Raw genomic sequence first — 8,111 nt, 5'->3', positions numbered from 1 at the left:
CTGCGCCCCATAATCCGTGTAGTCTGGAGTTGGAGGTTGTTTGTATCATTGTTTCCTGTTGGATATCGGGAGTGGCTGCGGTCCTTGATCTATACGCTGCAGAGTGTTGTGCCTCCCTTTGCACAACCACATCAGGTGAGGGTTGCCGTGCACCCCTAACCCCTTTGCACCTTGTCCTTCTGATCCTCGCCATGGAGCGCTGTCGCCCTTTGTTTTTTCTATGATGAGGACCAGGAATGTATATAATATAACATATTTCTAGTCGTTCTTTCTGCATTGTTCTGAATACTTTCTCCGCCCCCATATGACGTCCCTTCTTATACAGGTTGGGGGGGGGGAGCTTGGCTCAGGGTGGTCTTACTGTATTCTTATGTATCTCATGTAGATATGAAGCTTACGCAGCTTTTATACGGCAATGTTTCAATCAGCTTTTCTCTGCGATTGTGATTTGAACATGTTTTCCAATTGTTAAATGTCACCAAATATTCCCGTTCTGATGGCTGATCCATCACCATTATACTACCGTGATGATAGAGCTCCTCATGTCATCGTCATCCACCAGAGACCTCCAGAATGGACGTTATTATCAGCTCCAACCCTGTGAAGAGGCCAAAATGACATCAGTGATGACATCACTCTGATATTTATATTACAGCAGATACTCACAATGATGTCATTCAGGATCAGGAGCTGGAGGTGGAGCTGGAGTAGGAGGTGGATCTTAAGATAATAAGATGATGCTGGTGATGGTGCGGACAATAATGGTGATGGGAACAATAATGATGATGATGGTGGTGAGGACAGTGATTATGGTGGTGGTGAGGACAGTGGTGATGGTGGTGGTGAGGACAGTGATGGTGGGGGTGAGGACAGTGATGGTGGTGGTGAGGACAGTGATTATGGTGGTGGTGAGGACAGTGATGATGGTGGTGGTGAGGACAGTGATGGTGGGGGTGAGGACAGTGATGGTGGTGGTGAGGACAGTGATGATGGTGGTGGTGAGGACAGTGATGATGGTGGTGGTGAGGACAGTGGTGATGATGGTGGTGGTGAGGACAGTGATGGTGGGGGTGGTGAGGACAGTGATGATGGTGGTGGTGAGGACAGTGGTGATGGTGGTGGTGAGGACAGTGATGGTGGTGGTGAGGACAGTGATGGTGGTGGTGAGGACAGTGATGGTGGTGGTGAGGACAGTGATGGTGGGGGTGGTGAGGACAGTGATGATGGTGGTGGTGAGGACAGTGGTGATGGTGGTGGTGAGGACAGTGATGGTGGTGGTGAGGACAGTGATGGTGGGGGTGAGGACAGTGATGATGGTGGTGGTGAGGACAGTGATGATGGTGGTGGTGAGGACAGTGGTGATGGTGGTGGTGAGGACAGTGATGATGGTGGTGGTGAGGACAGTGGTGATGGTGGTGGTGAGGACAGTGATGGTGGGGGTGAGGACAGTGATGGTGGGGGTGAGGACAGTGGTGATGGTGGTGGTGAGGACAGTGATGGTGGGGGTGAGGACAGTGATGGTGGGGGTGAGGACAGTGGTGATGGTGGTGGTGAGGACAGTGATGGTGGTGGTGAGGACAGTGATGATGGTGGTGGTGAGGACAGTGATGGTGGGGGTGGTGAGGACAGTGATGATGGTGGTGGTGAGGACAGTGGTGATGGTGGTGGTGAGGACAGTGATGGTGGGGGTGGTGAGGACAGTGATGATGGTGGTGGTGAGGACAGTGGTGATGGTGGGGGTGAGGACAGTGATGATGGTGGTGGTGAGGACAGTGGTGATGGTGGGGGTGAGGACAGTGATGGTGGGGGTGAGGACAGTGATGATGGTGGTGGTGAGGACAGTGATGATGGTGGTGGTGAGGATAGTGATGATGGTGGGGGTGAGGACAGTGATGATGGTGGTGGTGAGGACAGTGATGGTGGGGGTGAGGACAGTGATGATGGTGGTGGTGAGGACAGTGATGATGGTGGTGGTGAGGACAGTGATGATGGTGGGGGTGAGGACAGTGATGATGCTGGTGGTGAGGACAGTGATGATGGTGGGGGTGAGGACAGTGATGGTCATGGTGGTGAGGACAGTGATGATGGTGGTGGTCAGGACAGTGGTGATGCTGGTGGTGAGGACAGTGATGATGGTGGGGGTGAGGACAGTGATGATGGTGGTGGTGAGGACAGTGATGGTGGGGGTGGTGAGGACAGTGATGATGGTGGTGGTGAGCACTGTGATGATGGTGGTGGTGAGGAGGACAGTGATGATGGTGGTGGTGAGGACAGTAATGATGGTGGGGGTGAGCACTGTGATGATGGTGGTGGTGAGGACAGTGGTGATGGTGGTGGTGAGGACAGTGATGGTGGGGGTGAGGACAGTGATGATGGTGGGGGTGAGGACAGTAATGATGGTGGGGGTGAGGACAGTGATGGTGGGAGTGAGGACAGTGATGATGGTGGGGGTGAGGACAGTGATGATGGTGGTGGTGAGGACAGTGATGATGGTGGTGGTGAGGACAGTGATGATGGTGGTGGTGAGGACAGTGATGGTGGGGGTGAGGACAGTGATGATGGTGGTGGTGAGGAAAGTGATGATGGTGGTGGTAACAGTGATGATGATGGTGGTGAGGACAGTGATGATGCTGGTGGTGAGGACAGTGATGATGGTGGGGGTGAGGACAGTGATGATGGTGGTGGTGAAGACAGTGATGATGGTGGTGGTGAAGACAGTGATGATGGTCATGGTGGTCAGGACAGTGATGATGATGGTGGTGAGGACAGTGATGATGCTGGTGGTGAGGACAGTGATGATGGTGGTGGTGAGGACAGTGATGATGGTGGTGGTGAGGACAGTGATGATGGTGGGGGTGAGGACAGTGATGATGGTGGGGGTGAGGACAGTGATGATGGTGGTGGTGAGGACAGTGATGATGGTGGGGGTGAGGACAGTGATGATGGTGGTGGTGAGGACAGTGATGATGGTGGTGGTCAGGACAGTGGTGATGGTGGTGGTGAGGACAGTGATGATGATGGTGGTGGTCAGGACAGTGGTGATGGTGGTGGTGAGGACAGTGATGATGGTGGTGGTGAGGACAGTGATGATGGTGGTGGTGAGGACAGTGATGATGCTGGTGGTGAGGACAGTGGCGATGGTGGTGGTGAGGACAGTGATGACGATAATGGTGGTGGTGAGGACAGTGATGATGGTCATGGTGGTGAGGACAGTGGTGATGGTGGTGGTGAGGACAGTGATGGTGGTGGTGAGGACAGTGATGATGGTGGTGGTGAAGACAGTGATGATGGTCATGGTGGTGAGGACAGTGATGATGGTGGTGGTGAGGACAGTTATGATGGTGGTGGTGAAGACAGTGATGATGGTCATGGTGGTGAGGACAGTGATGATGGTGGTGGTGGTGAGGACAGTGATGATGGTGGTGGTGAGGACAGTGATGATGGTGGTGGTGAGGACAGTGATGATGGTGGGGGGTGAGGACAGTTATGATGGTGGTGGTGAAGACAGTGATGATGGTCATGGTGGTGAGGACAGTGATGATGGTGGTGGTGAGGACAGTTATGATGCTGGTGGTGGTGAGGACAGTGATGACGATAATGGTGGTGGTGAGGACAGTGATGATGGTGGTGGTGGTGAGGACAGTGATGACGATAATGGTGGTGGTGAGGACAGTGATAATGGTGGGGGTGGTGGTCAGAGATGATGGTGGTAGTGAGGACAGTGATGATGGTGGGGGTGAGGACAGTGATGATGGTGGTGGTGAGGACAGTGATGATGGTGGTGGTGAGGACAGTGATGATGATGGTGGTGGTGAGGACAGTGATGACGATAATGGTGGTGGTGAGGACAGTGATAATGGTGGGGGTGGTGGTCAGAGATGATGGTGGTAGTGAGGACAGTGATGATGGTGGTGGTGAGGACAGTGATGGTGGTGGTGGTGGTGAGGACAGTGATGATGGTGGTGGTGAGGACAGTGATGATGGTGGTGGTGGTGAGGACAGTGATGATGGTGGTAGTGAGGACAGTGATGATGATGATAATGGTGATGGTGAGGACAGTGATAATGATGGTGGAGAGGAAGGTGCAGTGTGGTATTATTTCGATGAAGGTCCCAAAGACTTTCTATGAAGTCCCAAAACAATTTGTCTTTTGCAAACTGTGCCATGTGAAGATCAGCAAGGGAGCCACCACCATCAGGCTGACCACCACCAGCATGCGCCCCCATCATCAGGCTGACCACCAGCATGCGCCCCCACCATCAGGCTGACCACCACCAGCATGCGCCCCCACCATCAGGCTGACCACCATCAGCATGCGCCCCCACCATCAGGCTGACCACCACCAGCATGCGCCCCCATCATCAGGCTGACCACCAGCATGCGCCCCCACCATCAGGCTGACCACCACCAGCATGCGCCCCCATCATCAGGCTGACCACCAGCATGCGCCCCCACCATCAGGCTGACCACCACCAGCATGCGCCCCCACCATCAGGCTGACCACCATCAGCATGCGCCCCCACCATCAGGCTGACCACCACCAGCATGCGCCCCCATCATCAGGCTGACCACCAGCATGCGCCCCCACCATCAGGCTGACCACCATCAGCATGCGCCCCCACCATCAGGCTGACCACCACCAGCATGCGCCCCCATCATCAGGCTGACCACCAGCATGCGCCCCCACCATCAGGCTGACCACCATCAGCATGTGCTGACACATGTCAGTGAAGCACCCAAGTAGCTGGGATGAAGGCCATGCTCCTCAATGAGCACCTGCGGGTCACACTAATGCCTCCTGCCTTGGGGTGGATCACACCAGGCTCTTATCCACAATTATAGGGAAGGTCACACCAGGCTCTTATCCACAATTATAAGTCGCAGCTTTGTTTTGGTGGCTCAGGTCAGGTGGAAGTTGCAGGCGAGTTATGGTGGATTCATTATAACTCATAGCGGATGTTAAATGGCGGTGAACAACTTTGAAGTGGGCAGCCTTATGGATGTCAGAATGGCTCCATCATCCAGGAGCGGGCACGGTGGTCAAGCACGGGAGGATGGATCCTCAGTAAGGTTATTGGACCCTTAAAGTAGACTTGAACAAAGCGCAATGTCTGGCTTCAGACCACAGGTAAGCTCAATCACGAGCAATTAACGTGGATACCGCCAACTCCCACTTCTTTGGCATGTAATAGTTCAATGAACAAGTATCCAACAACACCAACTAAACGTTCTATAGTGAGTGTGCGATTGTAGAAGAAGGTACACTCACATTTTAGTAGTCTTCATCTTTGACTTTATTGATGCAATATTCGGGATTCGGCTGTGTGTAGTCAGAGCACTGGAGGTAGCTGGAGGTTAGGCGTCCTCTCCCTGCCGCGCGACGTTTCGGAAGGCGGGGCTTCCTTACTCATGCGCACAGGTGAGTGGGTCCAGCTCAGCTAAATACCGACGTCTGACTTTAACAGTCATATGATCAAAACATACTAGAAATATATTAGTGGTATCAGTGTCCATCACATCGCACAAATTCTGTACAAATATCACATTACTTATACATATTGTAAATATTATAAACGTCGTCCACTTGGGGGAGAAAGGGATCATAGAAATGCTTTAAAGCTACATACTTCATTTAAGCCGTTTGGCTCTAAGCTATCAAGTTTTTTGATCCAATAGGTCTCCCGTTGAAGTAGCAGCTGTTTATCTCTCTTTTCTGAACTTGTAGTTTGTACCTCTTCCAAAATGCACCATCTTAGCTCATATATGTGGTGACCTGCCTCTTTGAAATGTCTGGCAACACTCGTCTCTCCATGTTTAGTTTTTTCTTCCATTGTGTTCTCTGTTTTTAGGTATCTCCTTATTGTGGCTCTGTGTTCATTTATTCTCACTTTTACCTGTCTCATAGTCTGACCTACATAGGTCTTTGATATAAAACGCAATCAGAGGTTGAGGAAATCCAATGTCGATGTGATACCAGATAAGCTCAGGTTACACAGTACGTTTGACCCTGAAATCAGCAATGACGCACTCGAGGTGTTCTCCCGTTCCGTCATGGCTGAGGTCAGGGAAAATTGGAAAACTGTAAAAAAAACGCATGTGAATCTAACTAGAGCTCAGAAAGAAGCTATAGATTTGTTGTCCAATGACGCCACCCTTGTGGTCAAAAAGGCCGACAAGGGGGGCGCCATTGTTATAATGAATAAATCAGATTACCTAAAGGAGACACATAAACAGCTGTCTGATGAAAAGGTGTACCACCGACTGAGAGGCGACCCCACAGATAAGTTCAAAGAGGAACTGGACAGCTATATACAGGATGCAGTAACAGCTGACATTATAAGTGAACATACAGCAAATGCACTGACTAGTGAAAATCCCAGAGTTCCCATTCTATATCTAGCCCCTAAGATACATAAAAACCTTAAGTCACCACCAGGGAGACCAATAGTGTCACAAGTGGGGTCGATCTTTCAGCCGGTGGCCACATATATAGACAGCTTTTTACAGAATATCATCAAAGGCTTTACTAGGTGCTTGAGAGACACCAATGATTTCTTGTGTAAACTACAGAAAGAAAATACCAAAGATGTCACGTTCATGTGTACGTTGGATGTGCAGAGTTTGTACACCAACGTGCCACATGAAGAGGGCATGGCTGCTATAAGAGAATTTATGCAGAATAACCCAAGTTTCACAAACAATGACATAAATTTTCTGATGGGCCTCTTGGAGTTAATATTGTCAAAAAACTATTTCAGGTTTGATCAGGACTTCTTCCTGCAGACGTATGGAGTCTCTATGGGCTCGGCGGTGGCACCAAGTGTCGCCAACATTTTCATGGAGACATTCGAAAGAAAATATGTTCTAGAGAATACACTGGGGAACACGTCGTTCAAATGGTACAGGTATGTGGACGACGTGTTCCTCCTGTGGAGAGAGAGTGAACAGTCACTTATGGAATTTATGTCATACTTAAACACCTGTCACCCCACAATAAAATTTACCCTAGAGTATAACGAAAAGGAAATACACTATCTAGATGTACTAGTGACAAAAAAAGAAGAAGGATTTGATACAACACTGTATGTAAAAAACACTGATAAAAATAATTTGCTACACCGCACGAGTCACCATCCACCACAAGTGTTTGACAGCATAATAAGAAGCCAAATGCAAAGGATAGAAAGAATAGTGAACACTGAAACCAATAAGAAGACATGTCAGAAGATTATGCAAAATAAATTTCGACAAAGAGGGTATAAACAGAAGCAAATTAACACAGCTATCAAAAAAAAGAAACCACAAAATGCACATAAACTAAACGAACAGAGACAAATATTTGTGACCACGTTTGACCAACACATCCCAATTATAAAAAAAGCCATTAACAAATTTTGGCCGATAATGCAAAGAGAACCCAAATTTGGGAAATTGTTCCAAAATAAACCTATGCTAGCATTAAGAAAAGGAAAGACGATAGCCAACAAAATAATAAGAAGTGACATCAAAAAGAGAAAGACAGACAAACAAACATTCTTAAGGACACAACGTAAAGGCACATTTGGGTGCTTACAATGTCAGAACTGTACATCAATAATAAAAGGAGAACAAATTCAACATCCAACACAAGGGTATAACATTAAGATCAAAGGGTTTTTTACATGTAACACACCAAAAGTCATATATATGCTGAAATGCCCGTGTGGGAAGACCTATGTAGGTCAGACTATGAGACAGGTAAAAGTGAGAATAAATGAACACAGAGCCACAATAAGGAGATACCTAAAAACAGAGAACACAATGGAAGAAAAAACTAAACATGGTGAGACGAGTGTTGCCAGACATTTCAAAGAGGCAGGTCACCACATATATGAGCTAAGATGGTGCATCTTGGAAGAGGTACAAACTACAAGTTCAGAAAAGAGAGATAAACAGCTGCTACTTCAACGGGAGACCTATTGGATCAAAAAACTTGATAGCTTAGAGCCAAACGGCTTAAATGAAGTATGTAGCTTTAAAGCATTTTTATGATCCTCTTCTCCCCTAAGTGGACGACGTTTATAATATTTACAATATGTATAAGTAATGTGATATTTGTACAGAATTTGTGC

Source organism: Dendropsophus ebraccatus, chromosome 3 (genome assembly GCF_027789765.1).
Source record: "Dendropsophus ebraccatus isolate aDenEbr1 chromosome 3, aDenEbr1.pat, whole genome shotgun sequence".
Classification (NCBI taxonomy): domain Eukaryota; kingdom Metazoa; phylum Chordata; class Amphibia; order Anura; family Hylidae; genus Dendropsophus; species Dendropsophus ebraccatus.
Note: the sequence above shows the minus strand (reverse complement) of the source record.